This window comes from Schistocerca piceifrons, chromosome 1 (genome assembly GCF_021461385.2).
Source record: "Schistocerca piceifrons isolate TAMUIC-IGC-003096 chromosome 1, iqSchPice1.1, whole genome shotgun sequence".
NCBI classification, from domain to species: domain Eukaryota; kingdom Metazoa; phylum Arthropoda; class Insecta; order Orthoptera; family Acrididae; genus Schistocerca; species Schistocerca piceifrons.
The window spans coordinates 1,011,065,305-1,011,083,790 of record NC_060138.1 but is presented as its reverse complement, the minus strand read 5'-3'; the positions used below and the strand labels follow the sequence as shown (position 1 = coordinate 1,011,083,790).

The window sequence follows — 18,486 nt, the reverse complement described above, 5'->3', positions numbered from 1 at the left end:
TGTAAAACGCATATTTTAACAGCTATGAGCACTTCCTCACTTCGATACTGTGTAACTAATCTCTTCTAATGCAACTCTTTGCTTTCTGTAGTTTGACAAATGGTAATATGGACCAAAATAAGAAAAATTATCCAGTGAACATGGACTCCAAGGTGCGTACCTTGGTTCATATTCGCTACTGTGGATCATAGGTCTCTTACTGAACAAGTGTCGTAGCTTTTAAGTTATGCCGGCCGCGGTGGCCGAGCGATTCTAGGCGCTTCAGTCCGGAACCACGTGACTGCTACGGTAGCAGGTTCGAATCATGCCTCGGGCATGGTTGTGTGTGTTGTCCTTAGGTTAGTTAGGTTTAAGTACTGTAGTTCTAAGTTCTAGGGGACTGATAACCTCATATGTTGAGTCCCATAGTGCTCAGAGCCATTTGAACCATTTTTTTTTTTTAAGTTATACAGTTTAGAACCCATGTTTACTGAACTTTTCCGCTTCGAATGATCGTTTCTGTAATATTCCTGAATGTGATTTTATCCTATGGGATAGTGCTATTTAATCACTAATGTAGACATAGTCCTATTAGACATGACTTTCCTATCACTCTGTATATCGTCGACATGTGCGGCTTGTATCTTCTATACTATTTGTGGTGTCTGTGTGACGAAGGAGTGGAGCATGTTGTTTGCGTGCTGATGAGCATTCCTTATTTAATCGAAACATACAGGGCCAATGGGATTATGAGTTATTGTCACTTACTACCAAAACCGTCATTGTTGCAGCTATTAACTTTCGTAAATAATAACAGTTATTTACACGAAGCAAGCATGAATATGAAAGACTATTCAGCCAGAAGTCGCTAATAACGTGCCGCCATCGAGCCCCGTGTCTCTCAGCAGCTGTCGTGACGTCAGGGATCAGCTGGGATTATCTGCAGTGTAGCGTGGAGCAGCGACCAGAGCGGCGGCGGCAACTGACACCGCAGTAAACAGCTGCGCGTTCCACAGTGATTACTGGCCAGCTCCGCGCTGCGCGTCACAATAAACCAGTGACGGCCAGTGAACACTGCAGTTGACATTTGGGTGTGGGTGCGTTCTGTGCTACAACAGTGCCAAGTATTTCCCACTTGTTAAGTGAGGTAGGTATCTTGTCACGTTGCTCACATTTTCATGATCTATGACCTGATGCGCTGGATTCAGGTAAGGTACTCTGATATCCAGAGGAGTGAGTTCGTCGAAGTAACGCGGCGTTTCGATGAAAGTCACTGACGCAGTGTCACTGGCACAATTTCGACAAACTCACTCGGATGGAAACCCGTTACCTTCACAATAGTTCAACTCACCGAAAAAGGCAGCGAGGTCGTATGACAGGCTCCGTATTTCCAGTATGCCCTGCCAGTCCTTTTAGATAATGGTCTGATTTGTTCGAATGTTCTTCGACTCCAGGAATCCTATGAGGACTCCTGATATTCGTACACGGAAAAAAATCGATTCTCTTTCTTGTATGTTCCTTCGTGTCTACCCAACAGACTGTATATCACACCGCAGTGATTAATAGGAGTTGATGTCAAACTGAAAAGTTTAAAATGTAAATTCAAGTCCTCTGCTTACTTTTCTAAAACGACATCTTTTGTTGTTAGTCAACATAATGTTCCAACACAAACTGCGTCCATTACATTGGGTAGAGGAAGGCAATGATGGAAAACACTATGAAGGGGTGCTCGAATTACTACAATTCTGACCAACTGAAGAACTTCGATACCGTTGCTGGCGGAAACCAAGCCCTTACATTGAAATCACATACAACTCTTTAGCGTAGTATTCGCAATTCATGTAGTGGACGTTATTCATTAAGGGAAAATAATGTTTTTTTTTTGCGAAGATGTTACAGCTAACTGTATAACTGGGACTTTGTGCTAATCTACAATACTACCGATCACTTGACACTTGGCGTTTCATGTGAAAATGCGATAGTATTGTTTTTTTTCTTTGGCTTTTCAGGAACTGTACAAGATACCTTCTAAGTCATTTCTACATAAAGTGTTTGCGATACGAGTAATCTGTGTACTGTCTGGAGTCAGAAGAGAATACTGGTTTTTGGGAAAGATTGCACAACTGATTGTATAAGTGGATTTCAGTGCAAATCTACACTACTGTCGATCACTTTAAACTTCCAGATGTACTTACAACATTCTTTATTCTTTTTCTTTGGATCTGTGGTAACTACAAGTAACTTCAAGTCACCACAACGTTATTTCTACACACATATCGCCACAACGTAATCTCTGAGAAGCACTGTAAGAATACGAGAATCCGTTTAAGTCGCCACAGCGCCGTTTCTATACAACCTTTTGCCGATTCAGGTAATCTCTGTGAAAATGAAATATTTTTCTTTTGAGAGTACAATAATTTCATCTAAAACTCCACAACTTTTAACCGTCTCCGTCATCATCGTCTAGAGGATAAATGCTGGGTAAATACCTGCTTTCACCTTCTTCAACGTTTCATGTCCATGTTTGTCCTACGCATCTTCTCGTGTCACTTCTTCGTCTTCAATTCTAAGCCTTCAGGTTTCTTCGAATTTATCAACTTGCTTGGTCCATTCCACAGTATCCATGCCCTGGCCACCTCCATTACATATTGACCGCAGTCGTAATCACACCCCTGGTTCCAGTCTGTTCTGGATCATTTTCTTTGTTTTCGTGTCCATCTTAGTAAACCAAAACATGCAACTCTCCACTGATCATAATTTTTGATATGGTTTCCACCTTAAGAGCACATGTCTCACTGCTATAATCAAAAAGGATAATACACATCTTCATCTACATGTACATGTAAATTATTATTCTGCAGTTCACATTTAAGTGCTTAGCAGTTCCTTGAGCCACAAACAGACTATTTCTCTACTGTTGCACTCTCGAATACCATGATGGTCTTTTCTCCCCATGTGGGTGGAAGCTAAATAATATGTTTGTATTCGGAGGAGAATGTTGGTGATTGAACTTTCGTGAAAAGTTCTCACCGCAACGAAAAACTCCTTTCTTTTCGTGATTGTCATCCCAACTCGCTTATCATATCTGATAATACTCAACAAGAGGACGGACTAGTGTAATGTAAAAGTCTCTTTAGCAGATGTATTGCACCTTCTAATGATTATGGCAATAAAATACAGTTTTTGCTTCGTATGCCTCACAACATTTCATACTTGAGGGTTACAATTTACGTTGTTCTTAATTCTAATCCCTCCATATTTAATTCAATCGAAAACTTTTAAGTTTGTATGATTTATTGTGTACACGAAGCTAAACGGCCCTTTTTTTAGTTCTCACTTTGTGAATAACACACTTTTTATTGTTAAAGATCAATAACTACTTTTCGCAACCTAGAGATATGTTTTGTAAATCATTTTGTAATTCTTATTGACCATCCGACGAATTTACTACACGATAAACGACAACCTCATTTCGAAATAAACTAAGAGGTTCTCTCAGATAGGTTCCTAATCGAGGGTTCCGTTTTAGATATATCGGTAGCATAATTTTGAGAACCGTAAGTAGTAGATTATACCAAAAGAACCTGCTTCTTTTTGCTCTTTTTGTGATTTCTATTCCTGTCCACCCAGTCATTGTCTTCAGATGCCCTAAATACTGAGACTTGTCAATTAGTTTTATGGCCTAACCCATGACTTGAACTACTTTTTTTTTGGTAGGCAGATTGCTTATTATTTTTTGTTTTGTTTTAACTATTTGAATATTATTCAATTAAGTTATTCTATTCTACGTGCTTACAACTTTGTAAATATCACAGTACTTGTTCTTGTCGCGGTCTTCAGTCCGAAGACTGATCTAATGCAGCTCTGATGCTACTCTATCCTATGGAAGCCACTTCATCTTCGAATAACTACTGCAACTTTCAAGACTCCGAATATGCCTACTGCATTCATCTCTTGGTCTCCTCTAGAGTTTAACCAAAGCCCTTCCCCCCACCCCCCCACCCCGCCAACCCACCCTTCCCTCCAATACTACGTTGGTTATCCCTTAGTTACTTATGAAGAAACAGTCACGATAGCAAAATATTATTTATTTAAAGTAAGGTGTTTCGGCACTTACAGCACGGCATCTTCAGACTGATTGCAGCATTTTCTGTAGCTGGCGCCGTGCTGGGCAGCTGTGTGTTGTCAAGACGACAACTACTAACAACAAGCAGCTGCACAACACGTCAGTAGCTCCAGCAAAAAGTGCAATCAGTCTGAAGATGGCCTACTATGTGTGCCAAAACCGGTCACTTTAAATAGATTGTACTTTGCTATCGTGACTGTTTCTTCGTAAGTAACTATCACAACTAAGATCGCTGACACTCAACCATGTTGATTCAAATCATTTCGCTTTGTGTCTCAGAATATGTATTTTCAACCGACCCCTTCTTCTAGTCAGGTTGTGTCAGAAATTTCTTTTCTCGGCGATTCTCTTCAGTATCTCTTCATTAGTTACTTGATCGACTCACCTAGGTTTCAACTTTCCTTTGTTGCACCACATTTCAAAAGTTTCTGTGGTATTCTCTTCTTGTCTAAACTGTTTGTCGTTCATGTTCCACTTCGATACATGGCTACACTCCATACAAATACTTTCAGAAAATACTTGCTTACACTTAAATCTATGTCCGATGTTAATAAATTTCTCTTCTTCAAAACGCTTTTCTTGTAATTGCCAGTCTGTATTTTATGTACTCTCTACGTGGGCCATCATCAGTTATTTTTCTGCAAAAAGAACAAAACTCATCTAGTACATTAAATGCCTCGTTTCCTAATCTAATTCCTTCAGCATCATCTGATTTAATTCGACTACATTCCAATATTCGTGTCTTTCTTTTGTTGATGTTCATCTTATATATCCTTTCAAGGTTCTGTCCATTCCGTTCAACAGCTCTTCCAAGTCCATTGGTGTCTCCGTCAGAGTTACAATGTCATCGGCAAACCTCAAAGCTTTTTATTTGTTCTATACTTTAAATTCTGATTCAAATGTTTCCTTTGCTACTTGCTCAATGTAGAGTATTTATTATGCATTAATATCGCTGTGCAGCAGTTCAGTAAGGTTACTAGCACTATTTATACTACACAATCACAAAACGTCTGTTGCAAGAGTTTCGAAGGCGGCATCTTCCCTATGCTGAAATTCACACAGATATAAAGAGATCCACAACCACAATTGGATTATCAGCCTTACGAATTGTTTTAAAATTAACTTATGATATTAACAAAAACAGATGTTTACAAATAACAAACGGAAAGGTCACATGCACTCGAACTCATTATTCCACAAGTATTTACATTATTAGTATTAAGCTAATCTCTTTTAATATCAGGGTGTTAGTTTAGATGTTCCGCTCTGATATGAGAGCAGATAGGGATTTAGATACAGAAATTATTAGCAACCAGTTGTAAGAAATAAATTTAATTTCTTATCCTGTTTAGGGCACTCAGCGCCTTTCTTCAGAGGATTATACATATCGCGTTATTTGCGGATGTCAACACTGAGTTATTCTGCAAAATGCCGTGGTCCTAAAAAACTATTGTAGTGGTAATTAATAAAATACTGAATGATTTAAATTTAGATACTAAAATTGTTAGCAACCAGTTGTAAGAAAGAAATTTAATTTCTTAACCTCTTTCTGGCACTTAGCGCCTTTCTTCCGAGGATTATACATATCGCGTTATTTGCGAATGTCAGCACTGAGTTGTTCTGCAAAATGCCGTAGTCCTAAAAAAATATTGTTTTGGTAATTAATAAAATACTGAATGATTTAACACATGCCCAGGTAGATAGGTGCCCAAGTAATCACTTTTTTTAGAACAGTTTCGATCATCCTTGAAAAAGCTATAAAAGAATATATGTACTGTATTGTAAAATATAAATCTGAAGTAAATCTGCTGCAATATTTTTGACTAGTACATAAATAGATCAATGGCGACGACTAACTGATTACCTGATAGCGCCTTGCGCTATGTGCATCTTTGCAGATTTTTGGAAGTTTTTCTTGTGACCAGAGTAATAAACTTGGAAGTCACTTTCTTTTGTCATCCAAAATGTTAAGGCTACCTCCATCATAACAGTAGACAGTGAGAAAATCTCAAAGATTCGAAATCAACATTTATTTAAATAATTTTCTTCGTGTGAGGTATCATAGCCGTATATTTGTTACAGGACGTATTAAAGTTTTCCATCTAGTCTGTTTTTCACAACGATTCATTTTATTATATTTATCACGATTGCTAAATTTTAGACTTGCAGGCCATTTTCAAGCTCAGTCTGTTTCTATGAGTTGTACAATTATCCTGTTGATAAACGGTGGATACAGCCGACATGAAAGCGATAAAGCAATTCGAGGGGATTTTCGCAATAAAGCTTGTGAAAACTACAAAGCACAGAAAACAGCACAAGTGCCTACCATGATGGCGATATGTAAAGCGGAATGTGTGAAATAAAACGAATTGAGTTTGCTCTGTGTGAGGCGATCATGTGGTAGGGAATTATAAAAGCCTTTTCAATTACTGTTTACCAAATTGAAAAATATACTCAGGTGCTGTGAGTGAACATTGGTGCATCCATTTAGATGATTACATTTCATCTAGCAGTCGTTTCTATATTTAAACTGTCTCATTGAGAGAGTAAATTCATTGTGCAGGGGATCTCTATTGAAAAATTTACAGCTCATATCGAAGTAGAACGGAATAAATACATTGCGCTTGATAATCAGGGTGCTATGATGCTGCAATACATAAACGGCGAAGTACTGCGTATATTACCTTGTGTTTTAAGGTTTTGAGCTAAACTGAATAGTTTCTTAGAACTAATAACATTTTTATGTATTTGTTAGAGCGGCAGTATTGGAAAATAAAATATTTTGCAGCAACTTGTTTCTCTATTTACACTTTGCCCCAGAAGTCTCTTGATGTACTTGGCTCTAAAAATTCGTTACTATGCTCTGCATTTAACATAGTTTATCAGCTTTTCACCTTAACACTTTTTAGTAATTAAATTTAGCCATAAAACGGAACTGACTGAAATACAAATAACCTAATTTCTCCTAGTCAGTGCAAATTCTCGTTTTTGCCATTGTTGGTTGAACTGAACTACTAATACAATATTGTCTGATTCTTCAGAAATGCATAAATTTTCGGCCTCAAACTGTATGTAAATTTGTGCTTTATGTGAATAGAAAATTTTTTGTAGTTTCTGTTTCAGCTCACTTTTCACGGCTACATATGATGGTAGCCACTTATGATAAGTGGTGCATTGTATAGGTATATTCTGTAAAATTCATGAAGTTTGCAAGGCGCCCAGCTGATTTGTCCTACTGGTTTCAAATGAATGTTGAACAGTTTATAATTAAAGATCTCCACTTTGATGAAATGGGTAAGGAATGCTGAATCAGGGGAAATATATTCAGTGTGTGTCAAATATTTTTATTTGGCATACCCGTTACGGAACTTCATAACAAATAACTACTGAAGCATGATGAAACATTTTTTCCCGTATACATCGCAGCGAATTCTGTCACAATGTGGGAAACACAAAATTAAAAAAAGGTATTAGCAGTTGGCTGATTTTTATTTTGTTCTCATAGAGCCAGTAGCCAGCTGCAATGATAAATACGTGATTTCTGCGTACTCCATCTCTAAATAAATCTGAAAATATCGGAATATAGGCTATCAAAACAAACTAATAATTTTTGAATGACTGGTCCCAATTATACGTATTTGTATTCTCTATAAACACTGAGAGAGTAATTCTGTGGCCGATTGTAATGAATGCAGGCTGCAACATACTCTCGGGGTCGTTAATGTGGACTGTAATGAGGGTTTATGATGTCACATTGGCAGAAAATTCTATCACAATTCTGCCCAACGCCACTATGGACGAGTTACACGATGAGTAGATCGTCACAGCCGATCTTGCCCACATTTCACCCTCTTCTTTCGATGTCTGTGCGATGGACATCAGAAACGCGACACCCAGCTTTGAAAGCACATGATTTTGTCATGGATGGCCGAGGGAAACATTTCAGACACACCGCCGCACAGTATCCGCACAAAGACGCCTGATTGAGTGGCATTAAGTGCGTCAATGAAACCATCCCTTTCCCTGGGGACTTGATTTCCACACATTTCGCGGTCGAAAACCGTAGTGATGAGCAATTGGAAGATGTTTCTGAGAGCCTTGAATACTGCGGACGTTAGAACCCTTCTCTAAGGATATTATTGTCCGGCATCCCCGTTGTACGTGATCGCACCCCTTGGAGTGCAGAGCGACAGCAATTTTTTGCTCTCGCGTACGGATTTTTCAGAACCATTCGACTGCACCTGAACGTGACGCAAAGCAGCAAAGGGAACTTATGATTTTTGAGCCCTCCGGGTTTTGCGCCCTCCTGCGGCGTTATCACGATGGAGTGCAACGTTAACACGTGCGTGAATGAAACGGCGAGGAGTCCCTCGAAGGAATTCCCCCCCTCCCCCCCCCCCCCACCAGTTCGCCAACGTTTGCATTGCCAACGACGACGCAACTTTGGTGAGCATGTTACAGATGTACCTGTCAGAAACACTGACAGCAGTTCAGCCTAGTGATTGCTCCAGCAACAAAAGATAGGCTAACTGCACCCAAAAGGTGTCGAAGCGGTTGGGTAACTGTCGTTTTCGACCGCTAAATGCGTGTTATTAAACGCCCTGGGAATGCGGTGGTTTCACTGACGCATTTAATACCATCCCTTGAGCGTATTTTGCGTCGGTTATTGGTGGCGGAGTGTTTGGAACGATTTTCTTGGCCACGCATGACATAAAAGCCAGGTTTCTGATCTTCATTGCGGAGACGTCACAAGAAGGGGTTGAAATGTGAGTAACAGGGGCTGTGACGACCTTATCTTCCTGTGACACGTCCACGGTGGCGTTGGGCAAAGTTGTGGCGAAATTTGGTGGCTATGTGCCATTATTAACCCTTCTCACGTCTCAAATGAACTTTCGAGCTGTGGCCTTCTTTCCGCGTGTATTGAACCTTTGTGTTTGAAACGTCACCGAACCCGAGAGTGACGTCACTGAGCACCACACTTTAGCAAATTAAGAGAAGAAGGATATACGCACTTTTGAGCTAAATTTCAGCGTTATGTTTAGCAACGGGTAGCAGTTACGGTTTTTCGAAAAAAATGATCTTTTAATTCTGTTGCATAGTGTATTTCAGCGACGTATGGCGGAATCACAACATAGGGATTATCTTGTTGCAGTCCGCCCCTGGTAGCTGAGTGGTCACCGCGACAGACTGTCAATCGTAAGGGCCCGGATTCGATTCGCGGCTGGGTCGGACAGGGTGTTGTGTTGTCCTAATCATCATCATTTCATCCCCATCGACGCGCAAGTCGCCGAAGTGGCGTCAAATCGAAAGACTTGCACCAAGCGAGCGGTTTACCCGATGGGAGGCCCTCGTCACACGCCATTTTTCATCTTGTTACACCGTCTGTAGGGTATAGCCTTAACTCAGTTGCACCTGAGTACCAAGCAGCACGGTGCTCTTCTGTGTATGACTGTGATTCGTGGCTTCTGAAGGACATAGGCACAGATAACTTCTACGCATGCCTCATGAATATGAGCCTGAAAAACTCGAAAAGTAGTTGATGGAAATAAATATTTCGTAAGTAGCTGGTCCTAGCTATCTAGCCAAATTTGGTTGACACACAGTCACGTATTCTACAATAAACATGATGGAAAAAGTTAATCTGCAACACATATTGCCGACTTCTGATCCTATTGCTAGACGTAACGGTTTGTGCGGTCAGTGTCCCTTACGAGATTCAAACTACGTATAACACCTAGTAGGCTGTTGAGTATTTAATCACTTTAGACGCACTCCCGGTCTGCGGCAGCATTAGCAAGCAGGATTCCAATGCCACGGCCTGTGGGATCGGTCTACATTCCTGAGTACGTGGGGCTTGTCACGGCGCCGTGACAAGCGACGGTGACGACGGGGGTGGCAGCGGAATGCGTCCCGGAGAGCCGGGCCTTATTGGCTGCTGCAGCCGTTTCTCCAGTGGCACTGCCAACGCGCCGTACAGTGTCCCTTATGGCTAGATATGTTCCCATACCACCAAAGTATCGATAAATTCTAACGTGAGTGGTACTCAAGTCGTCTTGCGATACTACTCATCTGTGTACTCCAACAGTATCGATACCTATTCATATCAGATACTTTTTAATTTTTTACGCAAACGAAGTAATCCTTAGAGGATATGAATATTGAAAAGGAAAAACGTTTCCTAATATTCTGCAAAATTGTATTTATTTTGTTGCGAATCTGCTTTCGGCCATCTTCAGGTGACAACTGAAGATGACCCGAGAAGCCGAAAACCGGTTCGTGACCAAATCAACCTAATTTTTGCAGAATGTTAGGAGGTGTTTTTCCTTTTTGATATTGTTGTCATGTTATGCTACACACCGGCGGAAGATTCGGGTAATGCTATAAACTGAAGGTATGTGAAACACAACAATATCAGATACTGAATCCGTCTTGATCCAAAACACCTTATTATTCGTTTATTTCTTTATTTTCCCAAACTAGTTTCGGCGACAAATATCACCATCATCAGTGTTTTTTTTTTTAATCTAAAACATGCAGAAAACAGCATGGTTATTCAAACACAATGGCACATTATTACATTTTTACCATTCTTTTCTTGAGATATAGTTTTCTATGGATACTTTCATACTACCTTATTTATTGTGTGTTACAGCATGGTTTTGAGAATTATTTTCGCTGTTTGCTACATATTTTCTCAGCCCTTTTTTCCTGTTGCCGGTTTTACTCAGCGAGCATCACGTCATCTGTAACTTTGTGAGCAAAATACTAAACGGTGAACTTCGTATGTCAACGTGTTTTAGATTAAAAAAAAACACTGATGATGGTCATGTTTGTTGCCGAAACTAGTTTGAGAAAATAAACAAATAACAAGATGTTTTGCATCAAGGCGGAACAGTTTCCGATATTGTTGTTTTTCTATGCAAATACGCACCAAGTGGAAGAGTTCCAAGACAAAACTATTGAAGGTATGTGATATTTTACATGATTGCATATTTTATTTAGTCTAATAAAAGATATTAAAAACTTTTATTTCTTTAATGAATGATGTAGAGGCTCCTATTTCTGGTGGAACTATTGTTGTCGGTGTGTTATTGAAGTTAGTCCTTAAACAAAAATGTCATCTTTTGGAAGGTTTCCCAAAATCAGAAGTTCTTGTAAATATTTAGGAAACAGTTTATTTCTATACTGAGTCACAGTTGCATCAGCTTTTTCTTTCTCTTTTTAATAAGCACACTAGACACACGTTCGAGTTGTTGTATGACTTACCCGCATGCTGCCGAATCTTGGAACTCAGCAATAATCTATGCAAAGCTTCAATCTTGCAAAGATAGCAATGGCTTCATGGCCATTTAATTCATGTAGCCCATATTTTTCTTCAGCTCTCTCATTACAACTCCCCCTCCATTCTGTTACAGTTTTTGCGACTGGTGTGATATTAAGTTCTATTGACAGTCAATTAATCATTGGTGTGATTTTGAATATTCTAAAATACTTTTGTCTAGTCACTTTCTCACACTGTGGTAAGATGACCAACATTTCTCTTCTGATTATTTGTATTTTGTATGAAGTGTAATCTCTGTAATATATGTTCTATGATACACTATGATACGTTTTGTCTTTCTTACTTATTCTCTTTGGTTATCTTAAGAATTGAATAACACTGTTTAAATAATTTTATGTTGAACTGTCAATATGACCAAATGATATGTTTTCTTTAAAATGTTTGTTTGCTACTCTGTAACTGATGATTCTCACTCAGGGTTCTTAGTTCTTTGTGCATGGAAAGGTGTTGTGTTTCCCCTCTGGAAAGGAAATTAAGTAGAGCGCACAAAATGTTGGCGGTAGTGAGAAGGTGGACAAGGTAGTCAGTCGGAGACTAGCTACCGAACTGTTGGCAGCTAATGATTGAGAAGTGCATTGTGCTGCTGCAAAAGGAGGCTTTTAGTGCTTGTCTTCACAATGCTAAAACCTCTAGTGGATTAATGGATTAATTATTATGCTCTGTTACTGGAAATTATCTTAAAAGTCTGAGGAACGTCGCTATGAAGAATATATTTCCAACAGCAAGTCCACATACCATGATATACTCGTCACCATATTGCGCAATCACTGTTACGGAATGGAAGAATTATAGATCTGTAAAATGTGGGATCAGCACATTTAATGTGTTAAAAATACAAGGTAACTCACAACAAAATTTATGAACTTAACTTGATTTGTTCCCAATCATAAAACCACTTAAGGTCTTCTCTGTGTGTATTATGATTTCCGAGTGTCCATGTTGTGAAAAATGAAAGGCATAAAGTAAAACAGTTATTAAATTAATTTTATTTGAAATTTAGTAAAAAGGAGTATTTAAATTTGCTGTGGAATTTGGTAAAATTGAGGTAGGTAGTTAGTGTAGCTTTGTGAAAGCCTCCCAGTATTTGAGACATACCGATTGAAAGTTTTGTGGACTTTTAAAATCATTTGCTTAATTACTGGTTTTAAAGTGAAAGAGTGTAGCAATAACGAATAGGCAATAAACCACTTTGAGGTTAGTTTCAAAATCAAGTATAAGGCTGGCTTCAAATGTTCTTCTTGGTCAATAAATTTGGTACAGCCTAATGAAATAGCACAAAAGGTGAGTCAATGTCTGAGAAAGTGTGTCTGTTTGGATTACAGTTGTGGTAAAGATTAAAGGCCCCCACTATTGAAAGTTGTTCAAAATACGTAAAGTTAATACGTAAGAGAAAATGATAACTAGTTTTGAAACATATGTTGAATTTTATGCTCATGGTGTGAGTTAAGAGGTGTTATATCAGTTTTTGAGCACCAATTTATTGTTTTGTTTCTTCTGAAGGTAAAGATAATAGAAGTATCATTATCTATGAAATCAGTTACTTATTACTTTAAAGAATAGTGTGTTTATCTATACAAGTGAACTTTATTCAAATTTTTGCTGTGTAAAAGGTATTTGCTAACTAGAGACTAAGTCCTTGCACAATTTCCAATTCAGTATTGACTTGCATTGGTAGTATTAGTAAAGTTACTTGGATTGACATTTAATATAGAAGAGTGTATCAGTGTCTGTTGTGTTTGCGAAGATAGGCTTGTTCTACCATGACTGTTAGCACCCACTTTACCATTTTCATACACTTGTGACTGGGTTCGTTGCACTTTCGTATGAGAGAAGTATAGGCTGTGTCTTTCCACTAAAGTTGCTTTTTTCTTTAAAAAAATTAAATGTTACACATTTCTTTGCCTAATTAGGCTGGCGACCGTATTTTTTTATCAATTGAGGAATTTGATTAATGAAAACAGTTTGTAAATAGGATCTGTTTCTTCTTGTGTATTCACGTAAATTTCATTAAATGTCTAATAGGCTGCACCCTTTAGGCATTTCACAGTCAAAACTACAAAATCCTTACAGAGGGTAACATTGTATTGCTTCTATATACCATAACTGGTTAACAAAATAGTTTCAGAACTTAAACGAGAGGCCGTACGATACTTATAACTTCTCTTGTGATAGGCTCTCAGACACCAGTGTGGCCTGAAGCTCCCAGTTGGTGCACATCGACAGCGCAGAAAGATATGTATATAGCTTCTTTTCTGTGTTTACTTCGTAGATTCTTACTTAAATTGCGTGTGAGTTTCGTATAGGTTCTGAAATTTCGAGTTTTAGTTACTGTAATCGTAAATTCAGGCAGATTGTAGCGCAGTCGTTAGGCATTTGTACGGGTTAGTTCATACATGCTTTGCATGTTTCCCTTGCGTTATCTAGGCACGGACTCGTGTTTCAGTAACTGTTGTTCAACATCTATTAGAGTGGACAGTGACTGTGATTGCTGTGTTCAGATGAGGGCTGAGTTGGCATCCCTTCGCTCACAGCTGCAGGCAGCTCTGACTTCGGTCGCACAGCTTGAGGCCGTTGCCAATGGGCACCACTGTGGGGAGCCGGACTTGGGTATCACGAGGATGTCAACGTCGTCCCGTCTGTCCCCAGATCGGTCTGCCACAGTGATTTCCCCGGTTGCTGCCCGCAGTGGGGCTGAGCCCTCGCCTGTGGTTGATTGAGAGGTCGTTCCAAGGCGGGGCAGGCAGCGAAAGTCGTTCCCGGAGGCTGATCAGAAAGCCTCCCCGGGGCGTCTGACAAACAGGTTTCAGGTACTGTCTCTGGCTGAGCCACATGCAGCTGCCTGCCCTGTTTCAGAGGATGATTCTCAGCCTTCAAGGTCCGGGCAATTGCAGAGGGTGGGCTTATTGATAGTTGGGAGCTCCAGTGTTAGGTGCGTAATGGGGCCCCTTAGGGATATGGGGGCTAAGGAGGGGAAGAAATCCAGTGTGCACTCCGTGTGCATTCCACGTGGAGTCATTCCTGATGGGGAAAGGGTCCTTCCGGATGCCATGAAGAGCACAGGGTGCAGCCAGCTGCAGGTGGTGGCACATGTCGGCACTAATGACGTGTGTCGCTTTGGATTTGAGGAAATTCTCTCTGGATTCCAGTGGCTATCTGATTTGGTGAAGGCTGCCGGTCTTGCTTACTAGATGAAGGCAGAGCTCACCATCTGCAGCATCGTTGACAGAACCGACTGCGGACCTTTGGTGCAGAGCCCGGTGGAGGGTCTGAATCAGAGGCTCAGACGGTTTTGCGACGGTGTTGGCTGAAGATTCCTTGACTTGGGCCATAGGGTGGTGGGGTTTCGGGTTCCGCTGAATAGGTCAGGAGTTCACTACACTCAGCTGGCGGCTACACGGATAGCGGAGGCTGTGTGACGTGGACTGGGCGGTTTTTAAGGTTAGAAGGCCTCGGGAAAGTACGGGGTGGGCTGCAATCTCAAAGGGTGCATGGCAAATACAGGACGTGCTTGGATCAAGGAACAGTCGGAATTGTAGTTGTAAATTGTTGTAGTTGTGCTGGGCAAGGCCCTGAGCTTCAAGTTCTAATAGAAAGCACAGAAGCTGAAATCGTTATAGGTACAGAAAGCTGGCTAAAGTCTGAAATAAGTACTGTAGAAACATTTACGATGTCTCAGACGGTGTTCAGGAAAGATAGATTAGGCAGAATTGGTGGTGGAGTGTTTGTGTCTGTCAGTAGTGGTTTATTTAGTAGTGAAGTCGAAGTAGATACTCAGTGCGAATTGGTATGGGTGGAGGGATACTTAACAGCCGAACTAAGTTAATAATTGGCTACTTCTATCGACCCCCAGAGTCCGACGATATAGTTGCTGAAAAGTTCAGAGAAAATTTGAGTCTCGTAACAAATAAATACCCCACTCATACAGTTATAGTTGGTTGGGACTTCAACCTTCCCTCAATATGTTGGCAAAAATACTTGTTCAAAACCGGTGGTAGGCAGAAAACATCTTCCGAGATTGTCCTTAATGCTTTCTCCGAAAATTGTTTCGGGCAGTTAGTCCACAAACGCACGCGAATTGTAAATGGTTGTGAAAACACACTTGACCTCTTACCCACAAACATTCCAGAGCTAATAGAGAGCATCATGACTGATACAGCGATTAGTGATCACAAGGTCGTTGTAGCTAGGCTCAATACCGTTTCTTCCAAATCCACTAGAAACAAACGCAAAATAATGTTATTTAAAAAAGCGGATAAAGTGTCACTAGAAGCCTTCCTAAGAGACAATCTCCATTCCTTTTTAACTGACTATGCAAATGTAGACGAGATGTGGCTCAAATTAAAAGATATAGTAGCAACAGCAATTGAGAGATTCATACCTCATAAATTGGTAAGAGATGGAACTGAACACCCATGTTACACAAAACAGGTCCGAACGCTGTTGCAGAGGCAACGGAAAAAGCATGCGAATTTCAGAAGAACGCGAAATCCCGATGATTGGCTAAAATTTACATACGCGCGAAATTTGGCACGGACTTCAATGCGAGATGCCTTTAATAGGTTCCACAACGAAACATTGTCTCGAAATTTGGTAGAAAATCCGAAGAAATTCTGGTCGTATGTAAAGTACACAAGCAGCAAGTCGCAGTCAATACCTTCGCTGCGCAGTGCCGATGGTACTGTTACCGACGACTGTGCCGCTAAAGCGGAGTTATTGAACGCAGTTTTCCGAAATTCCTCCACCAGGGAAGACGAATGGAGTATTCCAGAATTTAAAACACGAACAGCTGCTAGCATGAGTTTCTTAGAAGTAGATACCTTAGGGGTTGCGAAACAACTCAAATCGCTTGATACGGGCAAGTCTTCAGGTCCAGATTGTATACCGATTAGGTTCCTTCCAGATTACGCTGATACAATAGCTCCCTACGTAGCAATCATATACAACCGCTCGCTCACCGATAGATCTGTACCTACAGATTGGAAAATTGCGCAGGTCGCACCAGTGTTTAAGAAGGGTCGTAGGAGTAATCCATCGAACTACAGACCTATATCATTGACGTCGGTTTGCAGTAGGGCTTTGGGGCATATATTGTATTCAGACATTATGAATCACCTCGAAGGGAACGATCTATTGACACGATCTATTAACACGTAATCAGCATGGTTTCAGAAAACATCGTTCTTGTGCAACGCAGCTAGCTCTTTATTCGCACGAAGTAATGGCCGCTATCCACAGGGGATCTCAAGTTGATTCCGTATTTCTAGATTTCCGGAAAGCTTTTGACATCGTTACTCACTAGCGACTTCTAATCAAGCTGCGGGCCTATGGGGTATCGTCTCAGTTGTGCCACTGGATTCGTGATTTCCTGTCAGGAAGGTCGCAGTTCGTAGTAATAGACGGTAAATCATCGAGTAAAATTGAAGTCATATCAGGTGTTCACCAGGGAAGCGTCCTGAGACCTCTGCTGTTCCTGATCTATATAAATGACCTGGGTGACAATCTGAGCAGTTCTCTTAGGTTGTTCGCAGATGATGCTGTAATTTACCGTCTAGTAACGTCACCCGAAGACCAGTATCAGTTGCAAAGCGATTTAGAAAAGATTGCTGTATGGTGTGGCAGGTGGCAGTTGACGCTAAATAACGAAAAGTGTGAGGTGATCCACATGAGTTCCAAAAGAAATCCGTTGGAATTCGATTACTCGATAAATAGTACAATTCTCAAGGCTGTCAATTCAACTAAGTACCTGGGTTTTAAAAGCACGAACAACTTCAGTTGGAAAGACCACATAGATATTATTGTGGGCAAGGCGAGCCAAAGGTTGCGTTTCATTGGCAGGACACATAGAAGATCCACTGGAGAGACAGCTTACACTACACTCGTTCGTCCTCTGTTAGAATATTGCTGCGCGGTGTGGGATCCTTACCAGGTGGGATTGACGGAGGACATCGAAAGGGTGCAAAAAGGGGCAGCTCGTTTTGTATTATCAAGTAATAGGGGAGAGAGTGTGGCAGATATGATACGCGAGTTGGGATGGAAGCCATTAAAGCAAAGACGTTTTACGTCGCGGCGAGATCTATTTACGAAATTTCAGTCACCAACTTTCTCTTCCGAATGCGAAAATATTTTGTTGAGCCCAACCTACATAGGTAGGAATGATCATCAAAATAAAACAAGAGAAATCAGAGCTCGAACAGAAAGGTTTAGATGTTCGTTTTTCTCGCGCGCTGTTCGGGAGTGGAATGGTACAGAGATAGTATGATTGTGGTTCGATGAACCCTCTGCCAAGCACTTAAATGTGAATTGCAGGGTAATGATGTAGATGTAGATGTGTAGATGTAGATATATTCAAATGCTTTGAATAAAACTATATCGTTATTGTGTGTTTCCATGTGTACATAGAAAATATCATTAGGAAGAAACCTACAGAAAGTCAGCAGTGCCTCGGAGCCTAACAAAACAAGAGTGAACCTAATAAATAAAACGGTACAATGTCAAACTACACGACAAGTAAGTTCGTAGAACTGAGGTAAACAGCACACATCTTGCGGGTTTTATGCCGGGCTGCGAATTTGTGGTTCATATTCGGAAAATACATGGACTCGAATTTTCACTGAATTTTTCGGAAGGCAATTCCCACTACTACACGTTATATTTTTATTTTCGACATATTTTTCCCGAACCGTCCTGTGATTTCGAAATTCAAAACGATAGGTACTCTTAGCTACATAGCGAATGAAATTACTGACACACGTTAAAATAGTGATTCAGAGCCAAAATAGTAAGTTTGCGCAGATATAAAAAATATTGTATCACATGATATCAAAACACGATACTTATTATGTTCACTCTTAGTTTGTCAGTCTCCGAGACACTGCTGAATTTCTGTTGTTTTCTTTGTACAACAGTTCCGTGAGTAATAGCGTGTTCAAATAAATTGGACGTACAAGCACAAATCTTCACAGTTTCAAAAGATTTAATGCAGTTTGTCATGTTGTCATTAAGTTTAGTAAAACAAACTCTAAAAAACAAAGCCGCGCGG

At 40.3% G+C, this 18,486-nt stretch overlaps 1 protein-coding gene across 1 annotated transcript in view; it reads left to right on the top strand.

Moving 5' to 3' along the window:
• Nucleotides 1-992: 992 nt before the first annotated feature.
• Nucleotides 993-18,486, top strand: part of LOC124777173 (parathyroid hormone/parathyroid hormone-related peptide receptor-like) — a gene marked incomplete at its 3' end in the record, with an annotated part of 209,890 nt that continues 192,396 nt past the window's right edge. The window contains exon 1 of the mRNA XM_047252486.1: nt 993-1,126. The remainder of the gene's footprint in view (nt 1,127-18,486) is intronic.